This window comes from Hippopotamus amphibius, chromosome 10 (assembly GCF_030028045.1).
Source record: "Hippopotamus amphibius kiboko isolate mHipAmp2 chromosome 10, mHipAmp2.hap2, whole genome shotgun sequence".
Classification (NCBI taxonomy): Eukaryota; Metazoa; Chordata; class Mammalia; order Artiodactyla; family Hippopotamidae; genus Hippopotamus; species Hippopotamus amphibius.
Genome location: NC_080195.1, coordinates 109,106,634 through 109,125,827, shown reverse-complemented (window position 1 = coordinate 109,125,827; position 19,194 = coordinate 109,106,634). Strand labels below are relative to the sequence as shown.

The window sequence follows — 19,194 nt, the reverse complement described above, 5'->3', positions numbered from 1 at the left end:
CGGCTTCCCGCTCGCTTCGGCTCGGTCTTCCTCCTTTCCTCTTGTCTGCCCTGCCTCGGCTTTGCTTAGCGGCTGGAGAGTGGCCGGCGAGGAGGCGGCGGTGCTGTTTAGTCCTTGACCGAGTGTTTGTACCCGCTGCCGCGAGGCCCCTCCGGGCTGGAGGGCGGCACGGGCGGCGGCGGCTGCGGAGCCATGGAGCGGGAGGGGAGCAGAGGCGGCTGGGGCCCGGCCCGGGTGCGCTCTCCTGCCCTCCCTGGCGGTTCCCTGTGCCTGGAGATGCGGCGCCTGGAGCCTGCGATCTGTCGCGAGGCGCAGAAGCTCCGCGGTCCACGTGCGACCGAGCCGCGTTTGTTTATGGCGGACCCGCCTTCGGGCGGAGCACTCGCCCGCCGCGGCCCGGGGAGGGGGGGCAGGAAGGGGGGAGGGACCGCGGCGGGGGCGGGGGCGGGGGCGGCCAATCTCGCCTCGCGACCCCGCCGCGGCCCCGGAGTCACAGGCGCGCCTCCGCGTTGCTGCCTCCAGGGACTCTCCCAGGGGAGACCCGCGCGCTCCTGGCCTCGAGGAAGTCGCGGTGAGTGCACAGGGCGCGCGGCGGGGACCGGCTCCGGCGATCGGGAGCCAGGAGGAGGGGCGGAGGAGGAAGGGAGAGAGGAAGGGGTGCCGAGACCTCCTCTGTGGCTCCCGGGCAGGTACCGGGCGGGCGCGGCCTGAGTGCCCTGCGGAGGAGGAGGACTGAGCCCTCCGAGTCCGCCCGGGCCCCGAGCCCTCGCTCTCCCCAGTTCGCAGGTCCGAGAGCCGAAAGTGTGGGTGAGAGGCCAGAGGGGAAGACCCTCCCCCCTCCTCAGGAAACAGCACGAGTGAGGCTCGGAAGTGACCCTTCTGCCCTTTCTCTCCTCGAAACGGGAGAGCGAAAGGAGGTTGGCGCCTTCCCTGGAGGGACTGGAGGCCGCGGGACGCGCGGATCGCACGGAGAGAGGGGCGGGGGAGCCGAACCTACCGATGAGGCCCTGTCCCGGGTGGCGGCGGGAGCAGGGCCCAGTAGTACCCACCCCTGAAGCCCGATCCAGTGCAGCAGGAATTTCAGGGAAGCCGGCTGGGGAGGGTGCTTCAGGGCAAAGGGCACCGAACGAGGGTCATCGGACAAAGGTTGGTGGTGGCCAGGGTGATGGGGGCAGGAGGCAGTTGGCGTAGGGAGGCGCAGTTGGAGGCGCGGCCGGCCGCAGGGCGTCCCGGCACTTTCCCTCGGGCCACACTGGACCTCGAGTCCTCCTGTATCCACCTCACCCCTATCTCGTGCCTGCAACCCCGGAGTGTACTCCTAGCTACCCCGGTCACGAGGTAGTCCCCATCTCTTCTAGAAGTCTGAATCCTCCGGACGCGGTGTGGACGCATGCACTGGGAGGACTCCAGCTTCCTGGCGCGGGGGGTCAGAGGGCAGCCGCAGTGGACGCAGGGCAAGGGGTCCTGGGGCCTCTCGGCCTTGTGCGGAGGCAGTAGGCCTGTGGGTTGTGGGGCTGTAGGGGGCCTGATCTGGAGGTCAGCTTGGGAGGGGAGACGCCGGAGCCGCGGGGCCCGGCGCTAGGATCTCCGTTCTTGGTGCCCCTCTCTCTCCCCCGGCCCGGGAGGAGCCTGCGGTTCCGCGCACTCACTGCCACACAATGACCTGGTCCTCGCCTCCCTCCCCCGTTTCTGGAGGGCAGGGCCTACGGCCACCTAATCGGCAGCGGGCGCTCCTGACCTTTTCTGGGGACCCCTTTGAAGGTCAGAAGTTCGATGGCGTTGGAGGCTTTGTAGCTCCCTCGGTGGGCGGGACAGTGTGCGCAGACCCCGACTCGGTCCCACCTGCCCCCGCGCCCTGCGCAACCCACAGCCGTGGCCTTGCTTGAGACCACCGAGCCGCGCGAGCTTCGGAGTTGGTGGCCCCCCCCACCAAATGCCGGGCACACGAAGGAACCAGCTTTTCCGTGGGGTTTCGGATCCAGGACCGATTTCATGTTCCAGGGGTGCGTGCAGAGGGTCCAGGCGGCGCGCGAGCGGCTCGGGCAAGCAGTGCCCAAACGCACGGCCCCGGGCCCGCTTCCCCGCCCGGAATCCCGCACCCCGCTGCGCGGACAGCTGTGGTCCCCGGCTTCCGGGAGAAGGGGCTCCAGGGGGAAGGGACTGCCGGTTGGGCCCCGCCGACGCTTGCGCAGGCCTGCCCCGAGTGCGCTCCGGCACCTTCCTGGCTTTGGGAGGATTTAAGGCTTCCCTCACCCCCACGATTTCCGATCCTCAATTATGGACCCAGGAGAATTTCTTCTGGGCTTGAAAGGGATTACCCAGATCCCAGAAACATGGCTAAGTGGAAGTGGGAGAAACTCGTCAAGTAACAGGAACAGAAACGTTCCTTAAACCAAAGTTCCCGGCTTTTACGGGAAATTGTGCTTGAGGTCTCGATACCCGGTTTTCACAGTGGCAGCCGCTGTTCTCGCATCGGCGAGACAGGTTCGAATCGCGTGGCGTGAGACGTAGCATAACGCAGCGTTGGAAGATTCGCAGATGTGTGGTTGTGAAGCACTTTCATGCCCACAGTCTGCTCCAGCAAACGCCCAAGTGGGCATTGTATCACCTCCCCCCACCCCAGCACATTCAACACACACACACACACACACACACACACACACACACACACACACACACACACACACACACACACCCCGCGCGGCGATGGGCCTGGGCTCCCCCTACCCCCAGCACCGCCGAAAGAACCCAAGGTGCTTCCGCGCGGACCTCGAGGTTTCCCCGGGTGGGAAGAATAATGATGTCTGCGTGGAATGGCGAAGGAAGAACCCTTGAGCCTGCTTGGGGTCGTCCCAGGGCTCTCCCTACTTAAGGGAAAGCCTGGTCCCTTAGGACGACACCCGCAGGAGAGAGGCTGTGTAAATCGGAAAAAGCACTAAAGGCGCGCTAATTGGAGTGATCAGAAGCCGGTGGCCGCGGGTTGGGACATCCACTGTGTATTCCTTGCTCCAGGGCTCCTGGGGCAGGGAGTCCCTCTTAGTCTATACTTTGAGTCGAAAGTCGAGCATGGAGGCGGCCCGCAGGGGAGAAACAGGGCAACGATAGACCCCGCAGTCCCGGACGCCAGCCAGAAACGGCGGTTCTCCTACTGGCCCAGAAGGAGTCGACAGAATCTACAATGAATGGAGGCTGGGGGCAGGAAGCCGGCAGGTGGGAAGAGGCGTCGGACCTCTTGAGTCCAATCAGCTGCTGCCGCTCTTGCGGGGTGCCTGCTTGCCGGGCGCCACCAGCCCCAGTCCGTCCTACTTCGAGCGCTTAGGCGCACCCAGAGGCGCACGGGCACGCCTCTGCGCACCCCCACCCCGCCTCTCAGAAATTTTCCATTAGGAAACTGATCTGGAAGAAATTGAGGCCCCAAGAGGAAAGGGGCGGGGCCAGGCCGCCCCACATCTGCTTGGATTTTCCGCTTCAGATGCTCCGCAACTGTTTTTCCCCCAGGCCGCGCCCGGCGCCTACCTGAGGCCCATCCCCCGCGGAAAACGACCTTGGAGCGAGATCAAGGGGGAGACGCGCAGATGTTCCACCAGGGATGGGCTGCTGCGGTGGCAGGAGGGGATCAGGGACTTTGTCCCTAAGGAGGTGGGGAGGCGGTTGGAACCTCTGAAGTGGTGTTCAGGAGAACTTCAACCGCCCGGACAAGCCGAGACAGCAGAAAACCCAGGACTATGGAGATGTGCACCTATTCGATTTATAAACCCTGTCTACACAGGCAATTAGCACGATGTGGTTACTCCAGAATATACTTCTTGGGTTCAGCATCACCTATATGACTATTTCATGGCTGGGAGGCGTTTTTGGTCTAAGCTACTCGAAAAAGTACTTCGATTTTTCATTCCTTTCCTTGTGTAAGACCAGTGGAGAATATCGCCAACTTTTCCTGGGGTCATTACTGCTCCCAGAAAGGCTCGGACAACAATTACAATATTGCTACCCATTGTGTAAAAGTAATTACAGGTATCCAGAGCAATTTCGTAAGGATTAATGCCTTGAGAGGTCGAGACAGTAACGCTCTGCTCGTTCCCAGGTAGTAGAGGGAGAGAAGTTTCTTTCTTTTTGTTTTGTTTTGTTTTTAATACGTTATTTCACTGGAAGTTACCCCTTAGGCGAAAGTGTTTGCTTTTAGGTTTGTTGGCGTCTCTCAGATTGTTTGATTACATCTTAGTAACTAGGTCAGATCAGCCCTCCTGCCCAGGCTCCTGGGATGCCCCAAGTGGCTCTGGGGGGTGTGGGGAGGGGAGGGAAGGAGGTCCCCCCAGCGGGGGATTATTCCCAACTCCTAGTCGTCTACTCCGGCCTGCTCAAGCCTGACTCTGCTCCCTGGGATTCCAGAAAGAGCACTATCCTTCTCGGACTTGGTTGTCTGGGACGACGTTGTGTTCTGGGATTTGGGGCTGAAGGGTAGCCATTGGGGCAGTGCCTCCTACCCGGGAAACAGAGTAGCTACTGCCTTCTTCTTTTCCTCCCTCAAGGCGATATATCTAGGGATCAAGGTCAGTGCCACTGGTAATTAATTATAGTGATTAGCACAGTCCCCAGCGAGGGCCACAGGGAGCCCTTGAAGCCGCGCCAGGTATGGGGAAACGGCTACACATTTCTTCTAATTTTACCTGGTTTGGGGGTGGGGGGAGTAATGGTGAAAGGGCAGACCTTTCCTCTGCATTCCTTTCCTGTCTCCCAGACCTAGCCCCGATTTCTCCCCCATCTCTGAGAATATGTCCGGGACTTCGGCACCCCTCCCCGTGTACACAGACATCCAGTGTCCTCCAGAGAGAGAGCGAGAGGAGGATCCTGTTGGAGCTCATGTAGCACCCGGCGCCCTGGAGCGGCGCTCAGGGACCAGCGAGGAATCCAGGTCGAAGGAGAGGGGAGCCGAGTGTCCCGCGCCGACCTCCTCCGACCCTCCCACGACCCGGCGGCACGGAGCCTCCGCAGCCTGCTGCCAGGGTGCTCTCACCCCGACTTAACAGAAACGTTGCCTCAAAATCTTGGTTCGGGGAGAGGCAGCCCATCCGCTCCCCTGCAAAACCTCGCTTTTCGCCTCCGGCGAGCCCACAATCGTGTCTGAAAACCCTAGAGCTGGAGGATTCCTAAGTCTGGTGTGCGCTGAAATTCCTCTGTGGTTATATCAATTACATACCGCTTTGAAATCCGAAAACCAATTAGTTCATTAACTACAGCGCTGAAACCGTCTTTCAAAAACATCTACCAAAAATTTTACTTACAAAAAAAAAAGCAATACAAAACAACCCCCCGAAAGCCCACCAATCTACCCACCAGAGACAAATATTTCCGCACATCAAAGAAAGCACAAACATGATAGGCTTAATTTTTCCCCCAGCAGATAATAATAGTAATAGCCAAATCAACGTAAGGCTGACTATAATATACGGCTATTATAGTACTTTAAAGACAGAAACTCGTTTTATTTAATTAATACAGGGACTATTTGCAGAGCAAAGTGAACACTGAGGGAAACCTCCCTAATCTAAACAAATGTGTAGGAAGAGGTAACATCCATTCGCGGTTTAGTAGAGAAAGTTATAGAAAGGCCAGCGGGCAGGTGGGCCGGCTGGATCGGCTCCCTGCAGCTTGGCCTGAGCGCGCGCAGCCGCCCCAACCCGGGGCGTGAGCATCTTCCCACTTTGTGCAGATTTTTAATTTTTTCTTTAGTTTTAAGGGCTGTCATGGAAGGCGGGTTTCCTGAGAGGTGTGTATCAGGGAACACACTCTTCCATCCCTGGAGGAGAAGGAGGCGACGCCCACAGCAGAGGGCCGTCCCGCATCAGAGGTTTCGGGCGCGCCAAAGCCGGACTTCAGAGCGGCGGGGGACCACGCCGGTATTGGGACCGCACTCCATCTGGCAGGGCACGCAGGCGGTGGCGGGGCCCCCTCGCCAGCCCTCCCCGTCCTGGGACGAAATCCGGCTCTGGAAGCTGCGGGTTCCACTCGGGGACACGGGCCGAGCTTCAGGCTTCCCCGTGGCCAGAGGTCTTCTCAATTCCGCAGAAGAGAATCAGGACTCCTACTGCCCACGCTGGGCGCGGGCCCAGAAGGAAATTGTTTCGAACAGATTTTGAGGTGTGCTTGCCGCCTTTTGCGCGCGCAGAGTCTCGGGACCGCCCGCGTGGTCAGAAACGCGGCCTGCGCAGGCTGGCGGAAGGGGGCGCAATGGACACGACCGCGGGAGAGGCTCAGTAAACACGGAGGGTGCAGGGCTCCGGGAATACCCGCAGATCGGAGCGCCCTGGAGGGGGTGTCCTTATACCTGGAGGCAAGGGGCTCGGTGCGCACGGAGCGGGCGCTCTACACGAGGGAGTGGGAAGCCTTAGAGCACGCGAGCGCGCAGCGCTCACCGCGGGGGCGCAGTGGACACTGGGGAGGGCCTCCAATCGCACGGAGAAAAGCGCGCGTGGAGCTGGAGCGCGTGCGGCTGGGTGCTCTGGGACGTGTGCGGGAAGCTCCCATCCGTGCGTGAGACCGTGCGGACGTCGTCCGGCGCTGCCCTATCTCCCATCCTCCCAGTGCTTGTCCTCTGCGCCGCTCCCACCTCGTCCCCCCGCCCCCCCCCATTCTTTCCACGTGGGAAGTAGGGACCAGAGGGACCTGGGATCCGCGTGAGGTCTGGGGAGAGGGTGAGAACCGGTGCATGTGAGTGAAGGGAAGTCTGGTGGAGATTAAGGGGCCCGTACTTTCATCTTGGCTTCGCCAAAGATCCCTGAGCCGTACCCTGCTCGCGCGCTCTTAGCAGCCGGGATCCGGAGTCGAGTTCTCACGCTGGCGGCTCAGCCTTCTTGGAGGGAAATCTGGCGCAGTTCCCCAATCGAGGAAGGAGGTCCAACTCCCCTCTGCGGTCCCTCGCCCCCTTTTAACTGCCCCGAGACAATTCCTTTTAGGTGCCAGAGCAGATACCCGGGAGGAGGAGGCACCGGGTAGAGCAAGTTTTCCTATAAAAGGAGACTTTTAAATTTAACACCTTTCCTCAATTCAAGAATATTTTTCCTGGCAAAAGTATCGGTTAGCTGATAAACTACAGGGTGGATTTAAACTGTGAGGTTTATGAATGTTTTTGGCCCCAACTCCAGCACCGTCTTCATTTTTTTTAGAGGGCGGAAACAAAGTAATCTTGGTTATAGCACCAACGTTCTTTTCGTCCAGCGGGTGTAGACAAAGACATTATTTAATCTGACTACGGAATTCTCTGTACTTTTCTCCCAGAAGCTTTGGAACCAGGCGGGGTGAGCCCTCGGGCGCTGGGCAGATTTTGACGTTCAGGGGCGGTTTGTCTTCGCTTTCCCTTTTAGGAGAGGGGTGGTGGTCAGGGTGTGAGTGTGCTGGTGGCTTCGTGGAGCTGTGAAAATGCTGCTCCGTTCCCGAGATCGAAGCTAATTAAACCGGTTTATTACGGTGGTGTGAGACCTAATTTCAGTCTTGCATTTCATTTTGAAGAGCTCCTACCAATTGCCAGGCCTTGAGCTGGGCGTGGGGGGCGGGGAGAGGTGGATACTTGGAAGAGTTTATTGCGAAATCTAATTTTGGAATAAATACAAGTCGGCGTGGGTAGGGAAACGCGCCGTCAGAGGACCGTGGCCCGGTGACCCCGCGAGGCAACACGCGCCACGTTCCACGTCTTTCGGGGTTCTCAGCACCGTCTGGACCGCAAGCGATAGCCTCAAACACTTGTTGAACACTTCAGACATGGTAGCGAGCACTGGAAAGCGCCTGTGTGAATCTGCTTTACTTCCTGGAGCGATGGGGACCAGGGAGGAAAAAGCCCAGCGCCATGATTCCCCATGCACAAGTAATTTTAGTGTTTATTGATGTCTGCTTAGAGTAATTGACCAGAAAGTACCTCGCTGTTTAAGCAACATAAAGAGTGCTCCATTGAAAGCTAATTGACCTGTTTATATTTCTGTTTAGCTTGATGTCTACATCGTTATTTTTGGAGACGCTGTCAACTCCGACAAAGGAAGCAAAGGGAAGCTGCACCTGCAGAAGTGCTGAAATTCCCGGGCTAACCCCTCCCAGCTGTCCTTTAAGAGTACTTGGACCTTACCTGATTGTTTGAGATCCACCAGTTGGATTTTCCTACCAGAAAGGGAAATTCATGCTCATTCTCATGTACAACATTTTAATTTCTGAGTGGCCTGGATTGAGCCAAGAGGCAAGGAGCCTCCCTGGGGTCGACATAGCAGATCCTGTAAAAGCTGAAAACTTTCAGCCTACAGTCGAAAGGCAATAATTTAGACACACAGAGAAAATCCATAACTATAAGAAAAGAAAAAAAGCTCCAAGTGAAGTTAGAAAATTTATATTTGTATAAAAACCCTTTGAACCTTATTTGACAGTAAATGTATTTTGCTAGTTGTGTGGGTGCATCTGAATTTCTCAGCGACCTTTGCATGTGTGAATCTGACATTCATTCTCAGTAAAAATGACTCATGGATTTTTTAGGAATCTGTGCTTTAAGGTTGATTTTGTGTTGGCTGTGGAAGCAGCTTCACTTTAGATACTTTATGAGATGGTTGCCAAGGGAACCTTGGGTAAAATTTCTCAGGAGTGTCTCTAAAACACATTATTCATGATTAAAAAGTGATTCATAGAAATCACCAGAAAAATTATGGCAAGTTATGTTTAAACATGTTTTTAGACCATGTGGAATAAATAAAATCATTAAGGTCTGATTGGGTAAGACTGCCTCCCAGCCTTCTCTGACCGTGCCAGGAGGACCTGATATAGTTTCATAGACAGGAGAGCAGCCTGTGGAATATGAGACAAAGGCTATATGCATTTTCTCCAGGTATTTCCTATATTGATAATACAGGTTATAATTCCATCCCTTTAAAGACCCCTGAATAGTATAGTCCAAGAGGTGGGTAAGGTAGCACTACAAGAGGTATCTTTAATAACCACAGGGTTTGGGGTTTTTTAAAGGGCCAGTAAAGACTGCGGAAAACCCCATGTGATAGAGTCTGAGAGACAGAATGAACCCATTGGAATATAGACCCACCAGATTACAGGTCAGATGAGGTTGTTTGGTATCATAGTGGTGAAATTCTCAAGACATACTCTCTTGCCGCCAAACTTTGCAGGAAAAAGCAGTTCATAAGATCCCAAGGTTTTAGCAGTACAAACCTCTTTAGCTGGTCGTGATATGGGTACAGCTGCTTCCTGGTGGAGAATCAGGGCCAGGCTTGTCAAGGCAATTTAGTGGCCTGCAACTGGGTGATGCAGCTACCGAAGGCATTGGGTATACAGTCTAACTTATCTTGGGCACTGGTGAACTGTGACAGTATATGTCAGTTGCTAATATTTATATGGAGAATCAGGATTTACTAAGGAAGTTATTAAATAATCCAAGCGGAAGCAGTTGCACGTGCTAAAAAATTCTCCCACTGAACTACCACTTAAAAGAATAGGTACAATTTCCAACCCCGTGCGTGGTCACCCAGACGCACCTGGGTGTTAACTTCTTAAGTCATTTTAGACCTCTTCACAGTTAACTAAATCAGGGGCCTATGCGGTGAGTCACCTGGCAGTGAAGGTGGCTAAAGCAGACAGAGCGAGGGCTGCGTGTTCCAGGCACTCATTATTCGTGTGTAGTCTAGAGCTGGCCTCACTTAGGAGCTTGTACGTTACGTATCAAAAGAAGTGCAGTTCTCTGTATCGGGGAGTCCTCCCACTCTCCTGCTTCCACACATGCCGTTGCTCATTCAGGAGACATCCCTGGGTGGCCACAGTGTGCCAGGCGCCCAGCCAGGCATTCGAGTGATTAAAGAAGTGCATCCCTGACATGGAGGTGTTCTCCATCCTGATGATGACCTTGACTGAGAATCTGGCCTGCTAATGTGTATCAAGGGCCTTAGAAATGTTCACAGCTTGGAGCTAGTAATTCTATTTCTCATCATTTGTCCTATGGAAATCATTTCTAATATGAAAAATGCCTTTTTAAAATAAGTTTTTGCATAATGGTTAAGAGTGCGAGATTTAGTGTCATCTAGTTTGGCTTCTCTTTAACCCTCGGTTTTTTGATCTGTACAATAGGGATAATAGCTACCTTCTAAGGAGGTTGTGAATTTTAACTAAAATCACGTACCATACAGTTCACCCATTGGAAGTGTACAATTCAGTGGTTTTTAGTATATCCAGAGATGCATGCAGTCATCCTCACAAGTCATTTTAGAACATTTTCATCACCTCAAGAAGAAACGCCATTAGCTATGAACTCCCTATCCTCCAACCCCTAGCAGCAGCTTTAAGCAACCACTAATCTACTTTTTGTCTCTGGATTTCTCTATTGTGGACTTTCATATGAATAGAATCATATAGTATGTGGTCTTATATGTCCAGCTTCTTTCACTTAGCGTGATGTTTTCACAGCTTATCCACATTGTGGGATGTATCAGGACTTCATTCCTTTCTATGGCTGAGTAATACTCCATTGTATGGATATACCACATTTTCTTTATCCATTCCTTCGTTGATGGTCATTTGGGTCATTTCCACCTTTTGGCTATAATGAATAATATGCCTCCATATTTTTATTTTGGCCATGCAACAATTTAATGATAAATATTTAGTAAATTTTATAACAAGGAAAATCTGGCCTGGGTAACTGCTACATTTGAGTTTGGTGTTAAGGAGAGGGCAAGATTGTAGATTTATACTTGGAGCAGCCAGTTAGCTTAGTACCCATTAAAACGCTGTTCCAAGTCAGATTTACATGCTTGACCTGTACCCCTGTGTCCAGTAGACTAGTTTGTAATTAGTGTTTTTGGTCACCAGACGGATAAGACTATAAGCTCATCTCTGCTCGTCAAGAAGCAGCTCTGCTGCTGGCAGCACTGAAGTGGTGACCTAACAGAGGTCCTGAGATTTGACTTTTGGTATTTTAGCTTTAAAAATTGTATCCGCTGTGTGTTGGAAATGTTCTGGATCTTGATCTGGGTGGTGGTTACGTGAGATTCATGTGAAAAATTCATCAAGCCGCATACTTAAGACTTGTGTATGTTAGGATATTTAAGTACATGAAAGTCACACTCTGATTAAAGAAAAGAAGAAATTATAACCATGTGGTTTTCCTCAGATCTCCCTTTCACTCACCCACTCCTAACTGCTGCTTCTTCCTTCCTGGCCATTTCTAAATGACCACGGGTTCATGCCACACAGCTGGTAAAGGACAGAGCTGGGATTTAATCCAGTTCTTACCCACTTAGTGTGGCGGGTTACTTTCACTAGGAACTCTTCCAGTGCCTAGAATCTACTTGATTTTTGAGACTTGGCCCCAAACCACATGGCAAATGAGTGTGGGGGCTTGTCTGGGGACCCAGATCTCCTGGGTCTGGGGTGCATGCTTTGTCTGTCCTGTGTACTACGTTCCCCCCAGCACCCAGCATTGTACCCGGCATGTAGTGGATGGCCAATAAATATTTGCTGAGTCAGTGTTACCAGAGCGGAGTTATCACCAAAGGCCAAGCATAGTGCCCGCTTGGCAGTTGCTGGAAAAAGCAAGGCAGGAAATTCAATTCTTATTTTTACCCCATGGCAACACCAATGGATGTTGGTGTGTCACAAGCACATGGAAAGTTCCCACTAGAGATACCAGAGCTGTCTGGCACACCCCGTAAGTGTTAAGTTTAGCTTTCAATGACTGATGCCCTTGTATAATTTAATAGGTCAGGAGGCGCAAGAGCCAAAGCCAAGCTTACTCGCTGGGAGAGCTTCCCTTTCAGGTCGAGTACTTGCTGAGTTATTCAGTTTGTAGAGGATTTGCTACTTACACATTTATTTGGAGAGAGTTTCCACTGTTTTAAGTCTAGCCTAATAATTGTAAGTGATTCCTTAAACATATTAGCAATCTCTCCTATCAATCAAATTTTCCCTGAGTTCATGCATTAAACATGAGTTCAACTCACAATGTCAAATGCTAAAAGGCTATAGCAATAACCATAAAATAAACAAAATACTTGCCTGTCCCTAGATAGTCTGAGTTGAAACAGACATATGTTGAATGTCAATTACTTGAAATAAGGAAGTGAACATCCGCAGGGGTTTCCGTGTCTACCCAGTTTTCCTCCTTGAGTCCTGGTAGGAAATGAGCAGGTTCTATGTAGAGGGGAGATGCCTGTGCTTCCGGAGGAATAATATCTCAGCTGCCATTTGCAGCTGCCCTGAGGTCACTGGGGGCAGAAGGACTCTCTAACTGAGCACAGATTCACGCATTTGATTTTGTGTATTGTCTACTCCCACACTGTACATAACCCATCACCCTGGGCCTCAGGTGGGTCAGCTGGTGAAGGACCTTTCTGAACTGCTGCCCAGTGATGGTCCTTGTTGGCCCACAGTACAGCTTCAGCAGGTTGTTTTCTCTGCTTGCTCAGTGGGGTTTGTTTAATTCTTTGAATATTTTATTGCATATTTCCTTAATTAATTTAGGAAAGTTAGTGGAAAACAGAGAAAGAAAATCATAGACCTCATGAATGCAATGCAGTAGAATTAGAAAGGAAACAGTAGATGTTGTGAAAGTGTGGGTCTTCAGACTCAACCAGATACTCCAGGAAATTAAATGGCCTGATTGTGGATTCAGTTGTGAAGGAAAAGAACAATAATAAAGAACATGTATGAGATGCTGGAAATACAACAGAATTTTACTCTCTGTAAAACAAGTATTCTGACTATACTGAGTATAAAAGAAGGCAGGACAGAATTAGGATATATCGTGTTGTAAACCTCTGATGAAATTATGGGTTTTGTTCATGATTACCTATCATCACTGGCTTATAGAAGCAAGGGGGAGAGAGAGAGAGAGAGAGAGAGAGAAGCTCTAGAATAATTCAGAAATCTTACATGCCTCCTGATGGAGTATATATCCCTTATAAAATGGTCTTGCCAAAAACATCAACGCTGAATCTGATTCAGTCCCTAACTAGACATTCTAACTACCAGTTTTCAGGAGATACAGAGGCAAAGGAATATATTAAATGGTATCAGGGTATGCTACCAGCACATCTGGAAAGAGCCCCGTTTCTGTGACAAATAAATGGCAAGGAAAAAAATGGAGATGGAGGAGGGAATTTGTGGATGAAAAGACACTAAGACACACACCAATCCTGTATGCAAAAGATATGGACTTTGCATCGCAATTCAGGCAAATCACCTGTGAAAAATGTCTGAGGAAATCAGGGAAATGTGAAGACTGACTGGAAATTTGATGGTAGCAAAACATCAGTGTCATTTTTTTTAAGATATGATAATGTTATTTTAGTTACATATTTTTAAAAATAAAAAGGTTCTTTTAGAAATAGAACAAATTATTTACGCGTTCCAAACTATTTTTATTTTTTTTCAATAATTTTTATTGGGGTATAGTTGCTTTACACTGTTGTGTTATTTTCTGCTGTACAGCAAAATGAATCAGCTATACGTATACATATATCCCCTCTTTTTTGGATCCCTTCCCATTTAGGTCACCACAGAGCACTGAGTAGAGTTCCCTGTGCTCTACAGTAGGTTCTCATTAGTTTTCTATTTTATGCATAGTATCAAGAGTGTATATATGTCAATCCCAGTCCCCCAATTCATCCCACCACCCCCAATACCAAACTGCTGATGAATTTTAAAATATATCTAAAGGAGAAAGTGTAAGTTAGGATCTTGTAAGAATTCTTCTCCAAGGGTACACTGCTATTCCAACCTCTCAGCTTTGACCCCAGGGCATGGCTTCAGGAGAGCATTATAGACAAAAGCCGGGGGCTGCAAAGGGGACTTAGCCAGTTCTGTGATTGTCTGACCTTCTCAAGAGGACAGTCTCACATGTGTTTCCCTCTGCATCTCCTCTCCCCTCCCCTTCTGTTACCACTGAGACCTTAGTTGGTCTGTGCTGTGCCTTGAGGTATAGACTCAGTAGTTGCGGCACACGGGCTTAGTTGCTCCGTGGTATGTGGGATTTTCCTGGACCAGGGATCGAACCCGTGTCTCCTGAATTGGGAGGAGGATTCTTAACCACTGTTACACCAGGGAAGCCCTGTTTTTATGATTTTTTAATTCAATATTTATTCATCTGATGTTTTGTTTTATTTAATTAGTTTTATCTACATAGGTGTAAAAAGAGGTGAGTAATAATAATAATACACTCCTTGTGTATGGTTAACAAAACTAGAGTCATATGATACTAAGACTCAAGAGTTAACTTTGCCTGTATGTTTCCTACTTGTTTGTGTCTAAAGAGCTTATTATTAACAGCTCATCTACTGAGACTAGGAACCAAGACCCAGCCGTTCATCTCTACCTGGTTTTGCCTGCAGTGCCTATAGCTGTAAGGTCATCTTCTTTCTCAAATTTGTCAATGTCTTATCTGCTCGTGATTCTCTGAGTTGACTGGGATCAGCTGGGTGGTTCTTCTGCTGCCTGGGGCTGCAGTTATCTTGGGGCTTGACTGGGTTGGGACATTCAAGAGGACTCACCCACCTGTGACAGGACCCCCTGGGCAGCACTATCTCTGGGGCAGTGCCTTGGGGTTGAGAAGGCATCAGGGGCTCTTGTCCTGAGAACCAGGCTCTAGAAGGGGATGGGAAGGAGGCAGAGCCAGAAGCCGACTCCCAAGTGTTGGGTGGCAGGGACGTCTAGACACCTGGACTGGATGGAATGCTGGATAGTGGGGCCTTTCTTTCTCTCTCCATCAAGTCCCAGGGTCCCCCTCTCTCTCCTCTGACTTCTCCATGGGCTCTTTTCAGCTGGTAGCTGCACTTCTTACAAGGCAGCTCAAAGCTCCCAGAAGCATAAAAGCAGAATCTTCCAGGTCTTCTGCAGTATAGCTTGCACCTAGCACAGCATCACTCCTGCCATATTCTGTTGGTTAAAGCAGTCACGGGCCAACTCAGATTCAAGAGGAGGGGAGAAAAATAACATATCTTAGTATGGAGAATGCAAAATAAAACATAACTTGGAATGATCTTTATTTTACCACATGAAACAAGATCTTTGCTAGTTGCCTGGGGCTGCCGTAACAAATTACCACAAACTTGGTGTCTTAAAGCAATGGAAATTTATTTATGGACAGAATCCAAAATCAAGGTGTCAGCAGGGCTGCACTCCCTCCAAAGGCTCAAGAGTAGGATGCTTTGTTGCCCCTTCCAGCCTCTAGTGGCTCCAAGCATCCCTTGGCTTGTGGCTGGAGCATCACTCCAATCTCTGCCTCCGTCTTCACACAGCCTTCTTCCCCGTGTCGGTGTCACCGATATCTTTCCCCTTTCTCTCTCTCTCTCTTTCTCCTTTTTTCTTGTAAGGACACTAACAATGGAATTTAGGGTGGATCTCAAACTCAGGATGATCTCACTCAAGATCCTTAACTTGATTGCATTTGTAAAGACCCTATTTCCCAATAAGGTCACATTCACAGGTATTGGGGATGAGGACTTGGATGTATCTTTTTGAGGGAGACAATTCAATCCATAAAGCAAGTATGACTGTTTTTATTTATCCTGCTTGGAATATGTTGTACTCTCTGGCAATGTGGCTACATGTTTTAAATAGTTCTGAAAAATTTAGCTGTTATATTTTAAAATATTACCTCTCTTCCTTTCTCTCCATGTTTTCCTCCCGGGTTCCCAGTCATGTATGTACTAGTCCAGGGGCATTTTTTTTCTCTGTAAATGGCCAGTGAGTAAATATTTTAGGCTTTGAAGGCCATATGGTCTCTGTCACAACTGCTCAGCTCTATCGTATTGTGAAAAAAGCCACAGGCAATACACAATCAAATAAGTGTAGTGATTCCAATAAAACTTTATTTACAAAAACAGATGGCTGGATGAATTTGACACACAGCCCATAGTTTGCCAAGCTCTGTGCTAGATCTTCCCATTATTTCCCCATATCTTTTATACTTTTTCATATCTTTATCTCTTTCTCTCTGCTGTATCCTAGGTAAGTTCTTCAGATATATTTTTCAGTTCATAAATTCTCTCTTTCACAGTGTAATCTGTTTTTTTTGTTTGTTTGTTTGTTTAAAAGTTCGTTTGGGTTTTCTGTAAGATTTTTTTTTAATTTTGTTTATTTATTTATTTATTTATTTATTTTATTGCTGGTGTTGGGTCTTTGTTGCTGCACACAGGCTTTCTCTAGTTGCGGCGGGCGGGGGCTACTCTTCCTTGTGGTGTGTGGGCTTCTCATTGTGGTGGCCTCTCTTGTTGCAGAGCATGGGCTCTAGGCGCGTGGGCTTCAGTAGTTGTGGTACATGGGCTCAATAGTTGTGGCTCATGGGCTCTAGAGCACAGGCTCAATAGTTGTGGTGCATGGGCTTAGTTGCTTCGTGGCATGTGGTATCTTCCTGGGGCAGGGATCGAACCCATGTCCCCTGCATTGGCAGGCAGATTCTTACCCACTGTGCCACCTAGGAAATCCTAATCTGCTGTTTAACTTATCCACTGAGGGTTTTTTCCCCCACTGGTACAAAAACATTTGTTTTCTTAAAAATAATCAATAATGTGTGTGAATTTTGCAAAGAATACAAAAAAGTGACTGACAAAGTACTAGATGTAAATTTAAATGAGAACTCTCTCCACCAGTGAATAATGCATAAAAGGGTGACTTCAGTATTTATATCCATTGAGTTTTTATCCAACAGTTATGTTATTAATTTTAAAAGTTCTGTTTGTTTTCCTCCCTGATTCTACCAGTTGATGCCTGATGTTTTCCTGTTGTTTATTCATACGTTACAAGTGTATCCATTCTTTAGATGTTTTATACTTCACAGTTCTGTGTGCCGTTGCTACAACAGAAACATCTATAGTCTTTGGGGATCTACAGCTGTTGTTTCTTGCTTCTGTTGGCTTTTGTTTATAGTGACTCGCCTTCCCAAATATTTGTTGATTTTTGTGTGTGAGGTTGTGCTTAACTTTTCTTTTTTAAAAAACATTTATTTATTTTGTTGCACCGGGTCTTAGGTTCAGCACGCGAGCTCCTTAGTTGTGGTGTGTGAACTCTTGCAGCATGCACGCGGGATCTGGTTCCCTGACCAAGGATGGAACCCAGGCCCCCTGCATGGGGAGTGTGGAGTCTTAACCACTGCACCACCAGGGAAGTCCCAGGTTGTGCTTAATTTTAATCTGTGGGATTCCTGCAAACTAACTTGAGAAGCCTTTCCTCCAAAGAGGGTCTACTTCTCCTTTTACCAATAGACGCTAAAGCCCCTTCTTTTCCATACAGTTCACCTCAGAATCCTTCAAAGATTTTTTCTTAGAGTAAGAATCTCAGATTTGGGTCCCCCTATGGGAGCCTACCTCAGGACAGCCCCACCCCCTCCCTGCTGCCATAGGCTCAGCCCAGGTTGCGCCATTCAGATTCCTGGTTACCGCAGCCCTGTCTCTCTCCTGGCCTTTCAGCCAGCTCCTGACCACTCCTGTCCTAGTGCTTGGGGATTCCTGCTTAGCTTCTGGTCACAGAAACCTGGAGACCCCCACCTCCCTCCTCTACCCCCTGCCCCCTCTCAGACTCAGCATTCCTTTGTCTGTGTGTCTGTCTGTCTATTTTGTGGCAGCCCTGGAGATCTATTCCATCTCCAGAAATATGTCACGTCTGACATCTTGTTGTGAAGCAAGCCAGCCCCAAAGCACCTAGTTTCTCAGCATCTGGAGACAGTTCTTTTGTGAAACTGAACATGACACGGATGTATACACTTTGGTAACTTGTTTGGTGTCACTTTAGGTGGGAACAATGGACTCAGACCCCACCCTGCTCATAAATGGAGGAGCTTTGGTACCTACACCACAGGTGGATGTGAGGATTAAATGAGATCATCTATGTGGAAGAACATATCCCTGGACACAAGGTAGGCACTTAATACAGTGTAGTTCAACTACAAAACTAGAATTGCAGGGACCTTCTTCAGGATTCAGCCTTGCATGTGATATTTCACCTTCCCCTCAATTGTGTCTCCCTATTCTCTCCAGTGGCTTACTCTGCATTCCCACCATAACCCTTGCTCTGAGAAAATGCTAGGATAGATGTACGCATGAACCCTGCTTAAAAGTGTGGCCCTTTCCAGCGATATTAGAGTTTTGACCAGGGGCAGATCCAAAGGAAGGAAGCTCTAACTGTAGAATTTGGGACATTGACCTAGTTGTTTTGCAAGGTCAGAGGGGAGAGGTATTGGGGTTCTGAGCCTTTCTGGCTCCCTTGAAATCACACTAAGTGTTCAGTGGCCACTTGCTGAATCTAACAGAGACTGCTACATTTGGAGAAAGGCCTGTAATTATTCCTGGCTTTATTAACATAACAGCAGAAAGAATAGGATACAAAATCCTCCCACCTAGAACCCCCCACTGAAAAAACAAACAACCTACTACACACTCACATTTATTTAAATCTCTGAGCACAGTTGTTCTTTGCTGAGTTATAATGAGGAGTGAGTTTTCTGAGAGTGTGATTTATGAGCCTTTCACAGATGGGTTTTAAATGGGGCCACTGACAGTTCCACTCCAGCTATAGCTGGGCTGGAGGCTTTTTGGCCCAAAGGAGCCAAAATGAGCTGGTGGGAGGCCCGGGAGGGCCTGGGTGGGTGGATCCCATCGCCAGGGCCAGGGGCATGCAGCCAGCCCGGGCTCTTCCACTTGTGAGCTGTTCCATCGGCGATGCTAGACTATTCAGCTTTGTTCCTCTCGAGGAAGAAATAACACACGTTGACATGAAGATTGAAAGTGGGATCTCTCCTGCGCCCCAGTCGGCACCAGAAACGGAAACATTAGCACTTTTTTCCTGCTCATGCTTCTCTCTCCCTAGAACTGTTTGGTGGCAAAGTTAGCGTTTCACTTCATTTTTTTTTTCTTTCTCTCTACTGCATATTTCAGTGAGAAGAGTGAGGACGGTGTGGGCGATTGGAAAATGCCCACCCCCCTCAAGATATGTCGACAGCCTAATCCCTGGAACCTGTGAATAAGAACTTCTTTGGAAAAAGGACTTTGCAGATGTGGTTAAGTCGAGCATCTTGAGGTGGGGCAAGCATCTTGGGTCATCCAGGTGGGCCCCAAACACCCTCACGAGTGTCCTTACAGGTGAGATGTGGACGGAGATGAGGGAGATAAACAAAGGAGATGCGATAAAAGATGGAGGGATGCAGCCACAAGCCAAGGAGCGCCGAGGAGT

General features: G+C 49.7%; 1 long non-coding RNA gene across 1 annotated transcript; it reads left to right on the top strand.

Moving 5' to 3' along the window:
- Positions 1-505: 505 nt before the first annotated feature.
- Positions 506-18,964, top strand: LOC130829979 (uncharacterized). Its single transcript, XR_009047688.1, has 3 exons — positions 506-571; positions 17,758-17,881; positions 18,900-18,964. It is a non-coding gene; the product is annotated as an uncharacterized LOC130829979 (long non-coding RNA).
- The last annotated feature ends 230 nt before the right edge of the window (positions 18,965-19,194 follow it).